We start from the raw sequence: 23708 nt of genomic DNA, 5'->3' as shown, positions 1-23708 counted from the left end.
AACGATTCATTATTTTTATGACTCACTAGGGAATAAACTCATCTTGCGGAAAGATGTAATAAAACCATCATAATAAAAATATATACAAAATAAACGATGGAATTATTTCTATAAATCATAAACTAATTAATGCAGGCTTACATAGATCTAAAAAATATCTTTTTATTGCAGATTCGGTTTCAAAATCGTGAAATCGTAGTAGTTAAATGTCATTTCCGTGTCCCTTTTTACTGCACGGGTCAGTGGCTATGAGTACATAGTAACACTTACGTGCAACGCGATATGTCTCCGGGGTATAAAACGCCCTTCCTATGCACCGACGTGGTATAATGGGGCAATTTTATAGTCGAAGGCATAGAGAGGTTACTCTGATCCCGGTTGCGTGTTACTGAGTGCCCTTTTCACCACGGGAGCGGTGAAAAAGATGAGCAAAAACGACATCAAAGGGAACAGTTATCAGCTATAGTGTCCGCGTTTTCACGTCGAGCTCTGTGCATTCCAACTGTTGCTTTTAGTTGTCGTTGCGATATTAAATTTTCTAGAAGTGTTATGTTCCGCCTTTTCATCTTACTTATTTGAATGAACAGTCAAAAAGCTACATTTTGGGAATGTCAACATTAATACCTTTTTTTAAACCGCACAATAATTGTAAACTTAACTAAGGCATATTAAAAAAATTCATTCTTAATTTTTGATATTGAAAATATGGTTGAAAAATTTTTCTAATTAGCTCCTTATTGTTTATTACTATTACAAAAGGGATTTTTTCAAAATGAAGTATTGTTTACTTAATGACTATAGTCATTATACTAAAAGTATTGTAGACAAATTTCTCGGAACTCCACTATGCAACAAAAGAAATATTTTTTATTTTATTTTTCCCACTCCTAACTCAATAAAATTTCGTAATAAAATAGTCACATCTCGTCAGATAGTGTTTTATCAGTTAATTGGAATCGTCGCTGTGTATAGTGGACGGAGGTTTTCGAATGGGATTGGAACTCTATTATTTATTTGGCAATGTAAATGTTGCCACCCATCACTAAATTAGCTTGTATTGCAACGATTCGTCGGGGTCATATTTAAGGACTCTTATATTTGTAACAGTAGGATCGCCAGATTTTTTGTCAGGCTGAATTGAGAAGAAGTTTAGTTGTTTGAAGCTTTTGAAAAAACTATGATCAAAGTAACCTACACGATATGGTATTAAGCGATTTACGAGCATGTGTACAAATGAAAGTGTAAGCAGCCGGTACATTAATGTTAGTTCCCGTCAACTTACTCTCAATACTATACATACCATACACCTCCATTGAGTGTGTCTACGTTTAGGTATTTTGGCACACTATAATTTCAGCAGTTTCCTTCTAGTATTTCCTAAGGTAGAATTGTACTTTTTTACACCAGCTTTCTTTGTAAAGTGCAGACATTACACACTAAGATTTACAGATAGTTTCTAAGTACAGTTGATTTGTAGCACGACAATAACGTGATTCTATCTTAAGTCATGCATGGAAAAGATTATAAAAGATCCTCACTTTTACACCTTTCTTCTGCTATTTTGAAACCGATCAAGTTTTTGTGCGTAAAACCATTTTACGTACAAAAACTTTCATCACCTACATCACCTCTTCCAGCTATTTCCATCTCTTTCTTCTCTTATCCAGAATCATTGTCTATCTCAACTTCGCACGCATTCTTCATGTTTTCCTTCATTCAGCATCATACCTGTTCTTCATTTTCACAGTTAAATTTTGCTATTCCTATCATTTCCCTATCATTTCTTGCCTTTTTCACCAACGCCAATTGATTTCGGATATTTTGTTCACAAATCTTTATTAGTTATTAATAGTACTCAGAGTGTGGCAGAACAAAATATATACTTGGCCCAATATTTTTGATTGAAAGTCATGCACTCTAGTAAACAAAACTAACCGTACATAACATTCTTTCACGAGTTAATTGACATTTCAAAACAAATCTGACCTTACCTAACATTCCTTCACGGGTTAATTGACGGTTCAAAACAAAATTGACCTTACCCAATATTCTTTTACGGGTTAATTGTTAGTTCCAGTACGGTAAAGTTTCTACAGATGGCGCTGATAGGTACTTTTTGATGGAGAAAAGTTAGGCACGTAAATCATTTCTCGAGTTTGGACGTTATTTACTATGTAATATTTATAAAAAATATTACATAGTGAAACAAATGGGATAGCACCACTTGAAATCTTTTGAAGTTAATTAAAAATTTGAATTATGTCAACAAGTTTTTGGTAAACTGTATCGATGAATTTTTAGTATTGCATTATTAGTGATATATTGGAATTCAAATCAAGTTTATGTTATAAGTAACATATTCCTCGTTACGTAATAAACCATTTCTGAGAATTTGTTGGGAGCCATAAATAACGATCAAGTGTAAGACGATCCCTGATTGTCATTCCGAAAGGGTGGAACACGGCTGACAGCGACACAAACAATGTTGGCAAACGTTTCAGTGTGTTTTATAAGACGTCCAAACAAACATGATCGTCGATACTTTCTCGTCTAAAATACGTTTGCGTCAGAAATTACAAAAAAAATAATAAAAATAGGTGACCTACTTATTTTAGTTCTCAATTTTAGGCATTTCGTACTTTTCGCCCGACTGGAAACCTGAATGACGTTGTTCCATTTCGTTTGATTTATGTACCATACTTTTAACATTTTTAAAAATTAAAATCCGTGCCATTTCGTTAATGAATGATTAAATGGCGTATGCTGTCGGGTTACGGCTACGACGACAATAAAGTTCGCGTTCGTAAAACGCTGATTACATCTTCTTTTGAAATGGAAAATAACAAATGCAGTAAAACCGTGGTAAATCAGTCGTAAAAGGTTAACAGTAAAAATGTAACGACTTTTCGAAGATATTATATTGCAGATGGAGTACGTGTTTAAGGCTTGCAATCTGGATAGTTTCATATTAAATTAGTGTGTCTACTTTTTCATGTCATTGTTTTTGAACATAAAATAAATTAAATGGCGGTGATATAAACATAATTACGATTTATTTACATTTTATGTTGAATTTTCGAAAACATTTTGTATGTCTATGTACTACGTGTATAGTAATTACATATCAGTGTGCTTGACATCAGTGTTATTGCTCGACAATGATAACACCCAAAATAATTAAATGAAAACCACACCACTCCACACGATATACGGGTCGAATAGATAGACACGTACTATATAAAATCAATATAGAATGGCCTGCCTTAACTTGAACCATTTATTTTTAAAGGTATGTCATTATTTTGCATAAAACATTCATTGGGGTAAAATCATTTATTATATGCGTAGGCATAACCTTTTATTCCAATTATATGTATTGTGGGGTTAATATTAAAATGTTAATTGATTAATTATACTCCCTACTGCGTCGGACAAAACAAGTTATATTTGGAATTAGAAACAATGTACAAGCAACGAACCGGTAAATATGTCAATTAACGTAACAAGGCTGTATAATTCTGCACGCCGCTATAAAGTGCACTTTGTTGAAATAGCAGTTGGGTATAATACTAAGTTACTCCCCAACAAAAATTAGGTTTTTTTAAGCATAAAGTATGAGAACGTTCTATACACTAAATGTTAATAAGTGAAGTTTGCAAACTGGCCACAGTTGGTAACTTTTATAAGAAAAAATTTTTAAAATTTTTAATGTGCTGTTTGAAAAAGTATGGAAAGTTAAGTTATTCTTAAAATGGTGGAGGTGCCAGACAATAATTATTACCTAGCTTAAAAATTAGTTAAAAACTATATTTTGTCATTTTGGAAAGTTATTAATGTCGTTTACTTGTTTAACGATAATAGATGACTTTTAAAACCAGCTAAAACTGCCATAAAACGAGTAAAAACTCTCCATAACACGGAGTGATTTCCGCAATCATTTAATGTATTGGAGATAACTTCAAAATACATGTGTTTAACGATAATTGTACCACATTTGTAGAATTACAGTGTTTCGCCGAATCTCCGCTTTCTGAATGAGTGCTCCAAAAGCAGATAAATCCTTCTTTCTCCTATAAAAGTGTTTTTCAATCGAATTTGTTATGGTTATGGTTTCAGCTTATACATTTCTATTTTAGACAATTATTTACAAAAGATTAAAGCAGTATCAATCATATTGGAAATTATCTGCTTTTCTATCAATCTATATCGACTGAGATTTTAAAACCATTTATTTCTGTAAAAACAGTCTTATCAGTGCGTTTTTGACATCACTTTCGGGATAACAACCTTATATACAGGTGTTTCATTTAAAATTCCCAGGCTAAGTATCTCTGGAATGGCTTGAGATATCTTAGTTTTGTAAGTTGTTGTTAGAGTACGTAAATGACTTCAGTTCTTAAGTATTATTACTATTCGTTACACAAAAATAAAGACGGCGCTGCAGTCAAAAGAAACTTTCCCTTCATCACAAACTTTTTATTAGGTGCATGTGACCATATATTTTTTGTCTATGTTGTATATTATAACATGGACAAAATGTGACCATATAGATAGAATCGATAGAAATTTTTTTGCTTTATAAGATAATTGATAACTTAACTAAACGATTGACCAGAATCAATAAAAATCTCTAATCTTATCATTCTCTACTATTCTATAATTACCTATATAATTCCCAATATGATAGAATTAAGAGGTCTTTAGGGCTACATGTTTCAGACAATGTAGACAATGTTTCAATATAAACAACGGTTTAATGCGCTATTTTATGTATAAAGTAAAATATTAGTATAATTGTAATGAATTTCTCTTATTTTCGCCTGATTCAGACATTAAAACATATTGCTTTATCCGTAAAAATGTTCACTAAACCCAATTATACATGTACAAAGGAGGTAGTAAAATATTACCCTGAATAAAAGTTTTTTCTTATTTGCGCGTCGTATAATATGCTGTTCACGTGACATCCAATCATTTTTCGCACATTGATTTTCGTGGTATCGTGCGTCCCATATATAGAAAGAAGCACATATTAGCACGTATTGTTTTTTGAATCACACAACAAAACAACAACAATACTTTAAATCACCACAAATTTTCTCTTGGTGTTCTTTGCACTTTAAAACATTAAAAATAAATTTCATTGTTTCCTACAATTTACGTGTATTTTGTGCTAATCGTAACGCTAATACCTTTTTTTTTGGCTTGTCTACATACAACAAAACTGCTTTTAATGCTGTTTAAAAAAGGCAATAAATTAACTCCTGTTGTGGTAATATATTATATATCCATAGTAGCCATTAGCTGTTTAATATCGTTGCAAATTGGTTGGCGAAATTTAAGTTAGTTAAGTTTTTATTAACTTATATTTTATGGGATATTATTAGCTTCATTGTATTACAATACGTTATTTAGTTTCACTTCCAGTAACGAAATCATCATTCTCACTTCCAGTTTCATTGGAGGGAACATAATGCTCAACATGTTGTAATCATAGTTACAACTACAATTCAGTGTTTCCAGGATCGGTCTGTGCATTGTTAACTATCAGAAAATGCCTGTCCATAGATTTCATTATCTTTTTCATTAACTATTGGCACACCTTTCTGAACTTATACATAAGCAATGGTTTCAATTCCGATTTCATCACCTAGTATTATAAATATTGTGTTAACTATGTTTTTTTTTTAATTTTACCATTCCACATGCCATTAAGTTTTTTTGGCACAATGATTCAAATCATTCGAAAGAGAATGTCATTACAAGGGAATGACAAGTGAGAAAAATAAGCATTCTCAACATCTCCTTCTTTTAGCTTAAATCAAGGTTCTAAAGATAATGAACGACAAAACTTTTGCACGAAAATTCTCTTCAAATAATAAGGAAGTTGTCAGATAAAATGGAATTCCCCACATTGCTATAGATAGAGGAACATCTCCACTCAATTAAAAAAGTTCAGAAGTGTGGAGCATGGGTTCCTCTCACGGACCAAAGTAACGATTTTTTTACCTTTCTATAATCTCCTTCCACCTCCTTAACACTGCATATGATTTTGTCCGTTACCATATAACAGATCGCCTGTCCCCCAATACATATTGTTTTATCTTTGTAAATACATCACAGCTTTTTATTCTGGATAGCAAGTTCCGTTACATTCTACGTAGTCAAATGAAAGGGCTGTCTGCATGCTAATCACATTTTTGAGGAAAACGTCAGTTAGCAGTTATTGTCACGTCACCGTCAATATGTAGGAAGACGTTAGAAATGGTGGAATATTGATTGGTTGAGAAATTGTAATGAAGAATGATTGCCGAGTCAGAGTAGATGAGCAGTTTAAATGACAGTGAGATGAATGGGAATTTTTATCTAAAATTGTAATACGTTCTCATTTTATACGACTGATAGTTCGTAATATTGTTTAATAAATTTCAAAAATCGTAGATTTAATGATTATATTTAATCCTTTATTAATTTATCTGTTTAATACTTAAACAATAAAGTAGGTATAAAATATCTGTCACAGGTATTGCCCCTGTTACAACCCTGTACTATCTTGTGTTTTATGAGCTTGACTGGGAACCACTCGCCTTGAAATATTACTGAGGAGTCGAAAAATGTGAAAAGGGCTACAGAGCAGACGCAGGTCACGTTCTGGATAACCATTCGTAATAATAAAACCTGACGACGCGTATATATAGCCGACGTCGTCGACCCTCCACTGTTAGCTCTTACAAGAAATATATTTACTCTGCCTGAACGATTATTGACAAACGTGAAGAGGCGCCCTTCGGTGAATCCATTGGTTTCCAACTCTAAACGTTCATGCCTCTAGGACAGAGAGCAAATGCAGAAATTGTGTCAATACGTACCAAATTCGGGGACTGAACAAACATCAATAAGACTCTCTATTTTCGAATGTTTTCACTATCTCTATTCAGACTTTCAATAAGCATTTTAGTGAACTTTATAGATGAGTTACTTTTACAATTTTACAAATGGTCGTCAATAAGAATACTTTTCAAGTTAGAGTCGATTAGGGAACATTTCTTATTCATGAACATTAATACACCCCAGTAGATTTTTATTAAGTGAAAATCAATATGCTGAAATATGTCGAGTGTCAAGTGGACCGGAATTTTAGAATTAGAATAAAATAGTCGACATTTTCAAGATGGTAATCTAAAATTTGTTAAGCAATCAACGTAGCTGCATATATTCAAATAAACATTTTTGTTTATTACCACTTCGTTACTGAACATGCTTCTCCCATTTTTGAAACAACCCGCAATGGCAAACAGCCAAACTGTACTTTTCGACGTAGGATTGCAATTAATAACCCACAAATCAACATTGATTTTGCCTACCGTTTATTACAATGCAAAAAATGTTGATTATGAGAAATTGCTAACGGAAGAGATGAACTAGGATATGATTAAATATTGTGTGTATGGGATAATAAATATATAAAATCCGTGCTTTGCTAACATTTACGTTTAATAAACAGGGTGTAATTTTACTTCATCCAACAACCATCAATCTGAATTTATTTCGTCGTAAAAGAAGAAATAGCACTTAGTAGTTGTCAAAATACATGGTTGTGCTCTTTCATAAACCTTTTATGAGAACGGGTTTGATACGAACGCAGAAACTATTGACGTTATCAATCAATTAGATGTAATAGGGGGACAAATTGAGTACGGAATTTCATTTTTGTTATTACTTCTCCGTAAACCAAGACAAAAATAAACATCAGCGTTTCTTTTAACATTCATTATCACAATTACAACTTATAACCGCTTTTATCTTTCCAATAGCAAAATTTCCGGAGTAACGCAATTATGCTGAGTTAACCACAATAAACTACCGTGGAAAGCACCAAGAACTTCGATAAATCTCCACCCGATAATTGGAAAACATCGTTCGGCAGCAAAAAGAATCGAACTGGATTTCGATTTTGATATCGACGGTGGCGATTTTAAATCATTTCTTATCAAGTTTCTTTTTCCCAATGCTCATCTTTTATTCAATAGCAATTCCAAAGCAGGGGCGTTGATATTTATGGCTGTAATTCGTAAATATGGAACGCGCCGCGTTGGTGACCCGATGTAAAGGTCAAATTCGAACTTGTTGATTGTAAATAGAAATTTATTTTGTATCGATCCCAACTGTATTGCATATATTTCAATCAAGTTTTCAATTAATCACGTGATTAGCATAATTGGAACTATATGAAATTAACAATATAACAATTAAAAATTTAGGGATTATGGGTTTATTAATTTGAGAATAATCCAATTAACACCGTTTAAGTGACAACTGAAAATCATGTTCACACTCGATTTATTATTTAATTATTTTTGGAGTTACAATGAACCATTACTCTCTGTAATTAGATGAAACTACTCTAAAATAAAGGATTATTAAAGATAACGTTGGTGTGTTATAATAATAATAATAATAATTGTGTTTAAATTTTAATACTCTAGAAGCTAATGATATAGTTTTGTTTGTCTCATTAAAATTGCAAAGAAACTTAAATACGATTTCTCACTGTCATGACCAGGCACGCAAACTTGTCCTTGCGTGTGCAATGTCACAAACCTTGAACATACTCGCTTAAACAAACACGTTTCAATGTATTGTATTACTGTAATCCTTCATTTAATTATCTAAAGAAACTAATTACATTAAGTAGACCACCCGACTCAGTTGGGGTTGTTATTCAAGTTATTCGTCATATGACATAATGGTCATTTCTAGAATGGGAAAATAAATGAATTTTATTTCGAATTAATGTTAATTAAAATTAAAAACATAAAAAAATTGTTTGTCTTACCCCGTGAAAGTAGAGAATTAGTTTTGTGGAACACTCACCTAAAAAAAAACAAGAAAAAAATGGTAAATATAAAAGTTAATCGAAAATTGTAAAAAATAAAGTAAAAATCTTGTATTTTTATTTATTATCTAGTCATTCCAATTCAATAGGAAAATATATTGACAAAATACCTTTGAAAACTCGTTCAAATTCTTTTTTTTACCTACAAATTGAATACGCTCAATACGAAAATATTTTAAAATAAAATTTTGATTTCCTATTCACATTTTTAGAATGACTATTACATATACATATAGGCTAGTTATACAATTTAATTTAAAAAATTACACGAACTCAAATTTTTCACTTAATTTTTGATTATTACAGTCACTTCACAATGTATTTGGTGAAGTGACGCAAGGAAATTAACTAATGAAATTTGCGATATAAAAGTATTTGCTTTAAAATTTTATACATAGTATGTATTCCAATTAAGTTGTCCCTGATTACGAGTTTATACAAAAACATTAACAAGATGCTCGCCCAGAAATAGCGTATTTTGCTGTCACATAAAATCATGTTTTTACACGAGGCTATAAAACTCGATGGTTTTCGCGTATAAATTACTTCGTTTATTAATGGCATCGACGCGGGCGGCGTAATACTAATCAAAAACGGCTCATATAAACTTGGCGATCTAAAGTTTCAATTTTCCGGCTTTATTAATGTTGCGTCTCACTCTTTCTTCCCCTTTCGACCGCAAATCGGTGATTCAGTGGAATACGAGCTGTATTACAGCAACAAGCTGCGATAAATTTCTAATGAGCTACCCGTTTCGTATAATAATGAATAATAACTTTTGAAAATAATTTTTGACCAAGACGCTGAAAGTGCAATACATCAAACCGCGTATATCTACATAAAAGTCACTTTGTTTATAGTTTATGTATAACTGACAATTCAAATAGAGAAAGGCGATTAAAAAAAATTCTTTGAGGAATATAGACATTGTATGAAATAACTAATAGCTTTACAAAGTTCATCATCAATCTCTTAACCTTTGTAACCATAAAACCATCAATAATTAACAATTTAACTTTCAAATTAATCCATTATTGCGCGAAACTCTTTCAGATCACTTTTTTTATCATTATCATGGAAATAGAATAAGTTAAAGTTAACTTTCCTATTTGGCAGGGATAAAACACCAAAGCAATATAAACTATTATAATATACTACTAATAGCATTTTATATTAACAAATAACCAAATCTGCTACTATCTCAAGAAATGATAATGATGGTCAACACTAGCAGAAGGGAAATAAGATTAATAATGTTTTTAATCTCAAATCGATTCCGCAATATAGAAGTCACTAAAGTAGATTTACTACTAGACTTTACCATGACCTTGGTTGGTGCAATGAGAAAAGTTTTAATCTGGAAAACGAACTATTACAGAAACGTGTTCAAACTGCCTAATGCAACTTAAAACCCATCATCGTAAGTGTAATGAAGAAATAGAAAAAGTTAACAAAAAGAATAATATCCTCATCTTAAGTTTCGATTTTCAGCAGCGTCTACCAGAACAAAACCGTTAGACTATCTTTTTATTTAAAGACAGTGTCGACATACAACTTGAGAGTACTTAACATGAAACATTAATTCAACATATTTTAAAAATTTTAAGTTAATATTAAAATTAATTTTTGAAGAAAACAAATATTATTTCAAACAATTGTAATTTTTCTTGTAAATTATGCATTCATGTTGCACTAAAACTATATTGAATTAACCTAGGTTCGATCATAAAACAGAAGAGGTCGGTCATCTTAGCCCTGTTCCAGTGAGTTTAACATAATAATATAGGGAGATAAGATGATGAAATGTGAGAGTACTGATTTTTATAGATTGTTTTGAAATTACCGATAAAGTACTGAAATGTAAAAAATGGTGGATAACCAGCCTATTTGTTGCCATATTCACATTGAGCGTATTAAAAGCCATAAGAATAAGGCAAATTTATTCAAAAACGCTCCCGCACCCGCTCGAAGGTTAAATAATGATAATTTTGACGTATAACACATTAAGAAGATTGTACAACATATACCAACTAAATTGGAAAATGTACTTGTTACAAAAATTGTATTATATTACCGTATATTAAAATTTTTTGAAATTGCTAATTGACAGCTATTCACATAGAATTTTTGCCAATGTAATAACATTTAGTTAACATGCTCATTACATCACCTACCTATAAATGTATTCATATCTTATTTACAATAATTTATACCGTTGATTATAGTACTATAAAATTGTGGAAAAAGGTCATCTATTTACTGAAATCTGCGATCTCATCCAGCTAAAAAAAATTGTCGAATGGTCAATTGGTCTGAAGCCAAGAAAGACTAGTTTGAGTGTCAACAACGTTCGAAAATTTTTAAAAATAAATACATGATATTTTGTAAATACATTTCACTTCCTTTTGTGTACCCAACGTAACATTATAAACTTTCAATACAACCACTACTTTATATACAGATCAGATTTCATACTGGACATAGAGCCAAACAAGTAAACTTGATAATAAAATATTGATCTATGAAATGGTGAAAATATGTAAAATATAATCCTATAACAGTAAAACAGCCCATAGTGATTCAATTCTCGTTTATCCAAATTAAAACAAAACAGAGTGCGCAAATTCGTCGATCGTTAAAAATAATATTTGGGAGTTTGAAATGTTGATCTAACACAAAAAATAGGTAGTTAGAATATAGTGACTTATAAAAATATAAAATTTATTTTTATCTCCCTGTTTCATACGCAGTACAAATGCGAATTTTCGTTTATCTTTTAAAGAATGAGCAACAAACGTTACGTAGCATCCATTAACGTTGCATAAATTATAAAGAGTCATAATATTTAACAAATTGTGTATTATTTCAACGCTTTATTTGAAACAAGAAATATTGGTTAAACATCTCACTTAATAATATTCAAATGTTATGTTAATAAATTTATGCTTTTAATAATAATATAATAATATAAAATGGCATACGTTAATAAATCTACGTGATTCAACATCGTACGAGTTTTATTTTAACGTCGGCACTACAAAGGTAGGGATATTGCACCCTTAGTAGTGATAAATGAGAATTGAATTATTCTTTCGGTCTAATGCACATGTAAGGCTTTCTAAATAGCTTATTGGAAGATGTGTATCTTGTCTAATAAAGATATTGACATGGGTTTATACAAATAATCATTGGTTATAGAAAGTCGCACCAGTCTTTATATTGGTGAACTATTTTGGGACGGTATCGTTTAAAAATATTCCTAGTTCAAAACTGAAGTACATGTTATGACACTAAATTTTATTACCACCTAAAATTAAATAACCTTCCAAAAGGCGAGCCAAATCACAACTTTACATTCTGAAACGTACTGGTTAGCAAATTAAAAATTTTCTATAAACGTCGGTCGAAAATATAAACTTGCCGTGTGTTCTTTTGCCAAAAGATTTATTATTTTTCTAAATTATGGAGGTACTATATAATACAATTTTATTATAATCACTAAAATTTATTTAAATTTAAAATATAAAAAATAATTAGTTTGATTTTTGAAAGTAATAAGACAAAATCGATTTTTTTTCAATTATGTTCGAAAAGGTTTCATTTGAGTTGCTCGATAAACAAACCAAACGATTCGTTTTGTTTGCATTGCTTGAGGCGATCATTATTGAACAGAACACAAATTTCCATCATCCCGTAAAGCGGACGCATGCAACATTCCCCAGGGTGTTGACCGCAATTGAGAATTCGATAAACGGCCGATATTCCCACAGCCTGCAGAGTGTGGCCAATTTTTGCACAGAAATGGTTTTCGGCGTCGAAAACCAGTCAACAAATCACGTTAGCTTGACGTCCCAAATTAAATTTATGCCGAACACGAAAGCATATATAACAAAACGGGGTGTTCCAATTCAATCCACAAAACGAAACAAACAAGTAATCACTAAATCAAAATGTAGATGTACTGGAAAACTTAGATATATAAACTAAGTAGTTGAAGAGATTTTAAAGTTTAAATGGAGATTTTTGAATTTCGTAAAGTGGTCTATAAGTGCTCAAGTATTATTACGGGTCGTTTTCTATTGAACTTTTCAAATATCACAAAATATTTATAGGAGACTGTTATCAAGGACGAATCCTTGAAGATACGTAAAAATCGATAGAAAACGAACGAGGACAAAATATATACCATTCGCCGGGCGTTGTGCGAAGTGCAACACCTATGCGATAACGATAAGCGATAACGTATTACGCGATGTCACGCTATGCAATTTTCAACATGGTAGAGATTTTAAAATGGAAAGCAAATTGCCGTATTAATTGAACATAGCGGCTTCAACGAGATAAGGTTGTAATCGTGTTAGTCGAAGAAATTACAGTTGCACATTGAGCTATCTTTCAAAGTTTAACAACTCCAGTAATGAGTTTACTAGGGTTTAAAAAAAATACGTTTTGATTAAGGTGTTTTACGAAAAAGATAAAAACAAGTTGGGTCATTATAAACATGAAGGTATAATCAGTTATTCTTGTTATTGTGCAAGAAATAATTTGATCATAACCAGCATTAATTCCTGCTCATTAATCTTGAATGCGATATCGAATCTCGGATTATCGATTTTGTGTAATACAATACCGATGAAATTTGAATACTTTATCGTCATGGAGAATGCGCATTCAGATGGATTACAATATATAAATAACAATAAAAACATTGACCTATGTAAAGCAATAAGAAATGAAAAAACAGGAACGAAATGGATTCACAAAGAAATATGAAAATGTAGACAATAACTTCACCAACAGTAAAAAGCTTCGATAGTATAGCCCATATTTAATATATTCTGTTGAGAGAAAAACTACTACACAACACCAGGAACACCAGTCACGCTACCGATAAACTATTGACGTGTAGGTTACGTTACCCTACAATTTTAAAAAGAGTTTATTGTTACTGATAACGTATACGTTGTATATACTCGAAGCCGAATTGATTCTTGAATAAAACATTTAAAATTGAATGGAACCAAATAATTCATTTACCTCTGTAATCAATTGTGAATTATGTAATAATATATTAATATTAAATAATAGGTTGTCGAAATAAACTAAACTATATGTTCAGTTATTCTTTTGTCCAATTAATGATTGCAATTATTCGTTGTTTTGAAAGTACACCAATGAGTCCAATTTGATTGAATCTTTATTATTTGACTATGCAGACCCAGTTAATTACCTAAATATAATTAAATTTATTATAATGTAAATTGATACAACTCCGTTTTCAAAACAGTTAACTGATTTATAAAATAATGTAAGCGTTTAAGTATACAGTAATATTGAAATTCTTAGAGATATTTGAGGACTAGAAGCTATTATCTATTAAAATTAAATCAATATGAGTTACTTGATAGTTTAATTTCATAGTTCATACATTATTAATTCAAATTTTAGTTAATTCAAGAGAACGACAACGCAATGTATTCTAGAATAATAGAGTATAGGTGCTCGTGGGATTTATTGGCATTTAAAAGTACCCCTGTGGTGATTTTTAATGCACCGTAAAAGATCGAGTAAACTACCACGCTTCAAGCAACCAGAGTGAAGAGTATAGGTTTTGTAGTGCTTTAAAACAAAAGTTTACGGGTGAACGCCGATATGCACTTTTCAAATTGCTTTCGATACAACTATTTTTAACATTAAAATTTCAATTACATAAATAACCCGAAATAATTCTCAATTTGACTTTCCTTCCTGGTATTGTGAGATATTCTCTTTGATATGGAGAGTATAATTTGTGATTTATTGATTGAGCTATAGCTTATGATACTGAATATTGGAAAGTGAACACTTATAAAAGGAGGTGCGGTTCTTTACCCTTGTCATTTAAAACAAAGTTAAGATTTTATTTTCCAATGCTAAAGAGCTCACATCTCCAAAATCCAACAATGTGACTTAGGTTGGTGCTGTTTACGTTAGGATGATAAGCTTATACCTTATCTGTTATTACTATTACGTTGAGGTTGTGAGTAGGTGTAGAGACTTAGAATATTTTACAACTTTCGATAAACTTCAATAATCGGATGTACATGCAGTAATGATATGTATCGTTTAAGCTTAGCCTTCGAATATTCTAATTCTAACAAAATTATAGTAGCAAATAGTAGTGCAACAAAGAAATGAATATGTCAAATGTTGTAATTGTATGCAACTATTTGGATGTTGGTTTTACTTCAATAGAAGTAAAGAATGAGGAGAGACTCATATTTACAAACGTTTTTTTACGTCTTATTTACAAACGTCTTTTTCAAAATTGAATGCAATGCAGTGGTACTAACTTATTGGCAGATTTAAAAATAGAAGATGGAAGTGGATTTAGAAACTTTTGTCGTATGTCCACAATTGATTGAACTACAGAAAAATAATTCTGACACATGAAAGGCTTGCACTAATTACGATTTTTAGCTACTGGAGATTCATATACAAGTTTAATGTACCTTTTTAGAATATCAAAACAGTTGATATCTAGAATTATTCTAGAACTTTGCGATGCTTTGATAACTGCAAATAATATTTCCAAATCATGACATTTTCAATTAATCTTAAAACGTGTTCGTTTGTGCACTCCATCTGGAAAATGACAATGCGAAGAATTCAGCGTCTACACATAAAGTAAGTACTCTTGTTTGGCGAACAAATCCTTTCAAGTTTCCAACAAGCGACGAGACGTTACACGAGCTCTAGGCGAACAGGAGTATTCTCAGAAACAGTGCACGATCTTCTTGAAAACATTCTACGAACATACGCACTTTAAGGATGAAGTTAAAAAAGAGCTTCGTCGATTAAACTTACACCCTCAGCTGTTGGGCACATTTGACATATACATTTCAATAACTTCAAACATATGGGTCAAAGAGAGAACACAAACACTGTACTATAAGCTGAACTAGTGGATCACTTCGTTTATGTACTTAGATGTCACATTGAATGGTCTCATTAGAAACATAGAAAAGCTCGCAGAAGACGTTTTCATCCAGTCCTGAATTATGTTTAAAGTATGTTGAAAATTTGGATGCATATATTGCGACTTTTGTGAAGCTTATCTAACGTATACAATAGATACCGTACTGGGTCGAGAACGAAAAACGTGAAATTTAAGCTTGTGATTTATAAAATATTTTCTAGAAAACCCATTAAACCTGGAAGCTTAATACTTGGCACAACCTAATATCAGATAATCTCTAATAAGGTTAAAAAGGTTTTAGTCTGCAATTTCAAACCAATTTGGAGATTTTTTAGCTTTATTTTCAAAAAGTGTCACATTCAAAGCGTCAATTAAATCTTTTTTGTAAAAAACGCTCAACCTGGTTACTGAAAAATCGATCAAACTTCCTCCATGCAGCTATTTATGACATGAAATAAATTTTATTTGTTAAATTCAAAGTCTAAATTAGGAATCTAAAATATTTAAAATATAAGTAAATATCCGCTTACGTAATTTGATTGAAATTTTATATCTGAATGTATATCACAACTACAAAGACACATATAACATATTAACCATGTATCTTTATTTAATGTAAGAGTTTACATGAAAGATGTTGTGTATATGTTCAGGTTGAGTGAACCATTCGGTTGTTGGATGGAGCATAAAAGTTGACCCAGATCTATAATGTTAATGTAATACCGAAATTTGTAGTCACAGCTAATTGCAACAATATCGTGGACACGTATATTTAAAATGAAATATTTAACAATTTGATATTAAATTTATAGTTTATATTAAGACTATCTGTTGTGGTAAGCTACATAGCCTATGTAGGATGTATTAAGTTAACATTTGTTTCTCAAAATTCTAAAATATGATGTGATATCCGGCGATTACGATACAATAGTTGTTTAAAGAAACGAACCATAATAATCTATTATACTCCCAAATGGTGGCGTCGCCGGGATATTTAGTAATATGAAAGGGTAACATGAAGGATTTGGCGAGTGACGATAGCGTCGCTGCGCTACCGGTAAAGTGGCCGCGGAGATAAACTGAATTGAATGAATCCTCAATTAGTCTGGCTTTGTTGGGAAATATCCTGAAAGCACATAGTCCGTGAGGTGAATACAGAGACCTGATTAAACCCGCAAAATTGCCGAAGCGAATCTCAAAAGACGTGGTGTATTGTTAGTGCCAAATTGTCACATCAAAAGATTCATTAGCGCGAAAACGGTAATATTCGACCGTTACTAATTGAATAAAATAGGATTAGAACAAAACTTTAAAATGTTTTTATTATTAAATAGTAACTAATTTAATTTAATTTAGATTAATAATATAATATGATTCAATGAGTTTCATTGAAATATATTTGATACCTAATATTCTGCAAATCCCACAATTAATAAAATGAATCTGCTTCCAAGATAAAATCTTATTTTGATTAAAAATAACGACTACACTTGGAGAGGCGAATGCTCTCTCAGCCACAAAGAATTATTCGAGTCTACCTGAAGGCATTTTATTTCCCTCAAGAGATAGTCGCACGCTCTCTACCGGGCAGGATGATTTAAAGGGAAGGTCCGCCCAAGAACGTTCCGACCCTACTCCCGAGGGAGAATGGATGTCGTCTAAAACACCCAAAACAATTCGTAGAAGCGTCTCGCTAGGGTCGAAAGAAACTCGGATCCGATGGATTGGCATGAATTCGAAATGGATTTACTGGGTACAGTTCGAAACATATAATTTGGATAAGAGAAGTTGTTTGACATTTGAAAATTGCGCTATTTAAAATACACGACAATCCATAAAAGACAATTTTAGATCAAAACATTTACAAAGGCAATAAAATTTTATATTAACCCTTTGAAATTATTTATAATTTTTTGAAGTAACTGTTTATTTTTGTTGAGTAGCTGCTTTTGTGACGTCATTCAAAGTGCAGGAAATGATTTTATGGAATAAATGAAGTGAGTAATTTTATGTTACAACAAAACCTAACAAAAAATGTGGTTATGGATATCTAGGAATAAACTGGAAGGTTGCCAAGGCTTAGTACGTTCAACAGATAATTCATTCTAAGAGTAGTAACTTATTCAACGGAAGTACCGTGTTCTAAGAGACCTAAATTACAGTTAGTTGATAAAAATTTTATAGTAAGAGGTAGGTTACGTATAATGTGTCATATGCAATACTACACGTTAATACGTAATATAAATTGTGTTTTCTTTAAAAAAATTTACGTATAAATAATGCATCACTATACTATCCATTATTCAAAGCTTTACTTGAACACTGAAACTTGATTATTTAGGAGTCAACTGCTCTAAGTTAATCTGTATCTATTCAAAATTAAATAAAAACAGTAGCTATCTGAAGCATTACGTTACGAATTAAACTTTATAAGCATCTGAAACTATTTATCTTCTTTTAGTTTTGGCGAGCAATGTGGTGGTAAATTTACGACATCCTCGCGTATAAAATAAACTTCTCTTTCAGTCGGTGAGTCTCCGCTTTACCGATCGATCTAACAAGTGAAAACAAAAAGAAAGAACTGGCCATTAATGTTTCGTTCAACTTCCCGATGCCATTTATCATACCGTTATTTTTTTATCCCTTGAAAAATCTGATCGTTACTTGGAAATAATAATTTCATTTCAAAAGTCTGTGTTTATAACAATATCATTTTTAATTTTTTCTTTGTTATTGAAAAAATTTCAACGGTGATTAATCAAAATAATTCAAGTTATAAAAGAAAATAGATTTTGAACGTCGAACGTAATATCATTATCAGAATGAAAGACGTTTCAAAAGACGTGGCTCGGAGTACAATTTCAGTAGAAATCTGCTAAAAAGAAAACTGGGGAAAATATCCGGAAAAGTTCGAAGAGGAACGATTCTAGTTACAAGAACTGAATAGAATCAATAACTGATTGAATTGACGCATAAAATAGTGATCTAAAATGTTCAAAGAACGAGATATTGAACGACGAAATGGGAAAAGGCAATTTTATCAAAGTCTCAACAAATTACTTATTTTCAAGTTTAAAAGGTCAAAGTTTTTTCTAAAATATTAAAAGCTTAGCTTTGAAGTGCGGATAAATGTTCTTTGCAGGTGCTAGGTTTTGTACCAGACACGTCCTTTATAATATGTACTTGAAACATAAAGGGAATAAACGTGCTGTCGATAAGTTTACAAAAATCGTGTTCCCGTTAGCGATTATAGAACGACGTAAATCAATTAAAACGCATTTATTGTGGGTGTGAACGGCGCATTCATAACGAACTAATGTTTAGGAAGAGTTGGCTCAATGCCCTATCCAACACCTGTACCCTATATTTAGAAGTTCAATGAAATTTTACGCGAACGTTTTCATTCCGTTAAAGACTAATAAAAGAAAAATAAAAAATAATCTTGACAAAAACTTCTCTTGAGAACCTGTCTTAGAAGACCCACTTTTACCACCTCTTGATAAATTTAACCGATAGATAATTACCATGGTTACAGCGGTTTTAAGCGTTCTTATTATTTATCTATCGGATAAATTTATCAAGAGGTGGTAAAAGTGGGCCTAAGAGAATAATTGTTGAGATGCTAACGCGCAGGTCTCATGTTCTATGCTGTGTCCGAATGTGGTCTAAATATACCGCAACATTATCTTGCCGATTTAACCGTAATTGAATAATTCCCAAGCTAGAATATGTAACCAATGAACATCATACAATTTACATCCAGTGAAACGAACACAAATCAATCACACGTGTACAGGTAGAGTAATCGAAACGCATAATTTAAGCAATCGGATCGGTGCTGGAACGTCATATGGTAGATTCCTCTGCGTATAATTTTGGCCTCAACGCGGGAATTCAATTATAATTCCGTTATGGCGAGGTTAACCATTCAATTAACCGAACCAAATTAGATTTTATACAAACTAACTTTGTATTATATTAGGACATTAATCTTGCAATGTAATTTCAAACTTTTCTCGAAACCCGGAAAGCAACACCAGGAACATCCATATTGTTTGTCTATAATTTCCTAAAGCTAAAAGCTGGGAAGTTTAATAGAATTAATTCACTAAATTTAAAAAAAAAAAGAGAAATTACAACAAAAATGTATAAGCTAAATGGCATTAATGTAATAATTGTTATAATTTAATTCTTAACTATGAGTATATTAACCCTTTGTTTCGGCAGATTTCGCTTTACGATTTAAAAATGTAATCGTAATAAATGGACACCGACCGCAAAGGGTTAAAAGCTTAAAAGTAAGAAAACTTAGTAAAAATAGATTTAACATTAATAATATGTAAACAAGCTTTGGCAAATTCCATGCTGAAAACAGCACTTCCATTTTATTTATATTGTAAACATTTATGCGAAAAGTAACTTTCTTACATAAACTTTTACTGAAAGTTTCTAATATAGCGTTTTCCATCATATTGGTATTCCAGAGACCCCTTCCCACTTGTCTTGATAAAATCGTTTATCTTGCTCGTCACTAAAATCACCCAAATTATTTGGGAAAAAATCAAAGCAACTGTTCGGAAGGTGTATCTTCAGGTTTATTAACTTAATTATTTAATTTATTGCAGAAACATAAAATGGGTCCTTTTTGTTACCCAGTAGGTTTATATACACTACTTTTTGTCTCGACTTCACTTTGTATGATGGGATGGTAATTCATGGTGCTTGTAAATATTTTGCTGACATAAAAAGAAAGATGTTAGTAAATTTTGTAGGGAGACTGATTAAGTAAGGTGTGTGCTCAAATTTAAAACTAACTAAGACCGCTTCAACATCCGGAATCGAACCTGAGAGCGTCGATCGAGTATGTTATGTCTTTCCAAAATTTTACAAAGATTGTAGTGCTTATTTCCAATTACACCTTGATGGTACACTCGTTAACCAGAAGTTACACAGAAAAGGATCAGGATGTTCTCCATAACGCAGTCCTCCAATACTCCATTAAGGTGTTTCAAACATTATAGATGTTAATGAGAGATTCCTTCGCAAGAGTGTAATTAAACCTATTTTTTAATACGCGGGATAAATCCTTGTGCAGGAAGAACTTGCGAACTCCTCTTTGTGGTCCAGTGTCACGAAACATTACGGTGGTCCGTCGGGTTGAATAAGGAATGCTGATTAAGTAGGCCCTCCCAGTAGTGTGAAAGATTGAAGAGATGATAGCCCTTCATACTCGCAGAGGACACTTATTAAGCAGATTAATGAGTTACGTTACACCCGCGAAGTGAAAAATTCATTTGGGGAAGCTATAGGCAATGTCGGTTTAACACCAGCTATTAAACCGCTTTGAACAACAAAGACTACCAAAAGCAGGTTTCAACAAAAGATAGATGTAGTACAGAAATACCAGTTTGGAGCAGTTAAGTAATAATAATCAATAACAATCAAGAGCAAGTATAACTACTCAGAATACAAGTACCACTGCCCAGAATAGTTACCTGATTAACCCTTTGCACTCGAGCGACGCCGCTGCAGCGCCCGAGTTACAAATATTCTTATCGCAATTACTTTCGACTTGACTCGGTCTGCGTCCTCAGCCAAATTCTTGTTTAACTTAGTTAGTCTCAGTTTAATATTTAAATGAGGCAGTGTTTATGGTGGAGGGTTTGAACTCGAGCTCGAGTGGGAAGGTTAAAAATTAATAGATGGTGCAACTGAGCAACCTTACCAATTTTATGAACAGATTGATATAGAAGCTTGTAAAATGTTTGCAAACAATTGCTTTGCAATTTCTAATTACTTGTGGTTGACATTAATTATAGGTACCTATAATAGATTATTAGGAAAAATATTTATAGTGATGCAATACTTAAAAGTTATAGAAATTGTTTAAGATGGTTGTTAGAAAGTCCAAGACTTAATAAGACGGAAGACATTTTATGAAACTAATTATATCACAGATTTCCCAACTTTAGCGTATTTTACTAGTTCTATTATGACCAACATTCACCCTTACATTGTAACTCCGTTACTGCTTCTTCGGCTAAATTATTAGACTGTTGCGAAAGTAAAACCCATTATTAAACAAGTTATAGTAATGAAGTCGTGAATGAAAAAATATTTGGAAAGAGAGGAAAAGAATAAAAACAACCAATTGATTTTATTTAATTTACTTTAAATCGATGAATTTTTTAATAACAAAAAAAAAATTAAAACAAATTATATTATTAAATTTCTTTTGTTTGTTTATAATTTTATTACAAACAATTTTTCTTATTTTATTCATTGCGTTCATTAAAGTACCGCAACAACTTTAAAAAAATTCTTCAAGAAAAAGTGTTTATTTTCAATTGAATCTTATTTACGTTGTTATTTACAGCCGTTATTTCAACAAAAGGCTGTCGTAATTCACTTTGAATCATAAAAGGAAATCAATTTCTACTTAGATGCACTTCTAAAAGATTGTTTTGTGATATGCTTCTTCTACAGTATAGAAACTGCGGATGGTAAAATGGTCGGTGGTGATTGCAAAAGGAATTGATGCGAGAACCAAATCGAGTAAATTTCTGCGACCCCTGAGGCAGTCTCGATGCTGGAAGTTACAACAACCTCCTTCGTGTAACGCCTTTGCAGTCGGACCGAGAAATCGCTTCTAGAGTAATATCCAAGGAAACCATTCGCGCTGTAATATTCATTTCCTGCATTCAACGAAAAATTTCACGAAGTGTATTCCCGTGGAGATGCGGTTTTCAACGAATTTAAAAGAGAGATACATGACATAGAGTAGGTGGTGTAATCAATACGCGTGAAAAGAGAAGCAACGTGCCGAATTTTAATAGAATCGTAACTTAACGCCACCGCACCTTGAGTTATTATTCAATCACAGCTATTTGAGGATCATTTCAAGGAAAGGTTAAAATTGTACAGCGGTTGTGTAGCAATTTCTAAGAGAACGCGATCAATATCCGAATAAATATAACACACATTTGCAGTTTGAAATGTAAATTCGGATTCAATCCCTAAGGGGACTTTGTTCAAACATTACATAGCACAGCTTATACAAGCTTATTAGTACTGGACGTGATTAAATGAGCTTTATCGATTGCTGGTGTATGCTGTATGAACTTTGTTGTTTTCATAACATAAGCTATTTCAATATATTTTCGATATTAATTATACGTAAACTTTTTATAAATAATTATGATAAAAAGAAAAGCAGTTAAAAAACTGTACGCTTCCATTTAGAGACGCAACAGATAATGTAAGAGGTGTGTAGTACCTGTTGCCACGTCCACTCGTTTTTATGTCGTTCATCAGATGACGGCAAACGTAATACCGCACCTCTTTATTGCACGTTTATTGCAAAGCGAAGATTAAAAAAACAGAATAAGAACGGCTCGGGTTTATAGCGCCCGATGAAAAGCCGCACCACGATGCGGTTTATCGCGAACGAAGGGGCTACATTTTAACACGAAACGATAATGAGTTTAAAGACACCATCAGTTTTATTGTTATACTTCCCAAGAAAAAAAGTTGTATAATTCTTCGAGGAAGCCGTAAAATTACGTTATCAGGATATATATTACAACAAAATGATCCACACAATTTCAAAAAAGTATAATGTAAATTTGTACTTTGATATTAACCTTTCGATATAAATTACCACAATTAACGAAGCTAAAAAAGCTTAGAAAAAAAAGAAAACATTGCATTGTCCTTGCTATTACTTGGTGAAACAAAAAACAACTGCAACGTCAAAATTCCGCAAATACCACATGATATAGTTATCGTAGAAATATTAGTAAGTATTATTAACAAGTAAATTAACATCATTTAACAAAGAAAGGAGACATAAAT

The 23708-nt window shown here is 31.9% G+C and overlaps 1 protein-coding gene across 3 annotated transcripts in view; it reads right to left on the bottom strand.

The window, feature by feature from the left end:
• Positions 1-23708, bottom strand: part of LOC111426935 (phosphodiesterase dunce) — a 256405-nt gene that overhangs the window by 169448 nt on the left and 63249 nt on the right. The window lies entirely within an intron of this gene.

This window comes from Onthophagus taurus, chromosome 2, assembly GCF_036711975.1.
Source record: "Onthophagus taurus isolate NC chromosome 2, IU_Otau_3.0, whole genome shotgun sequence".
Lineage (NCBI taxonomy): Eukaryota > Metazoa > Arthropoda > Insecta > Coleoptera > Scarabaeidae > Onthophagus > Onthophagus taurus.
Note: the sequence above shows the minus strand (reverse complement) of the source record. Positions and strands in the feature narration are given on the sequence as shown.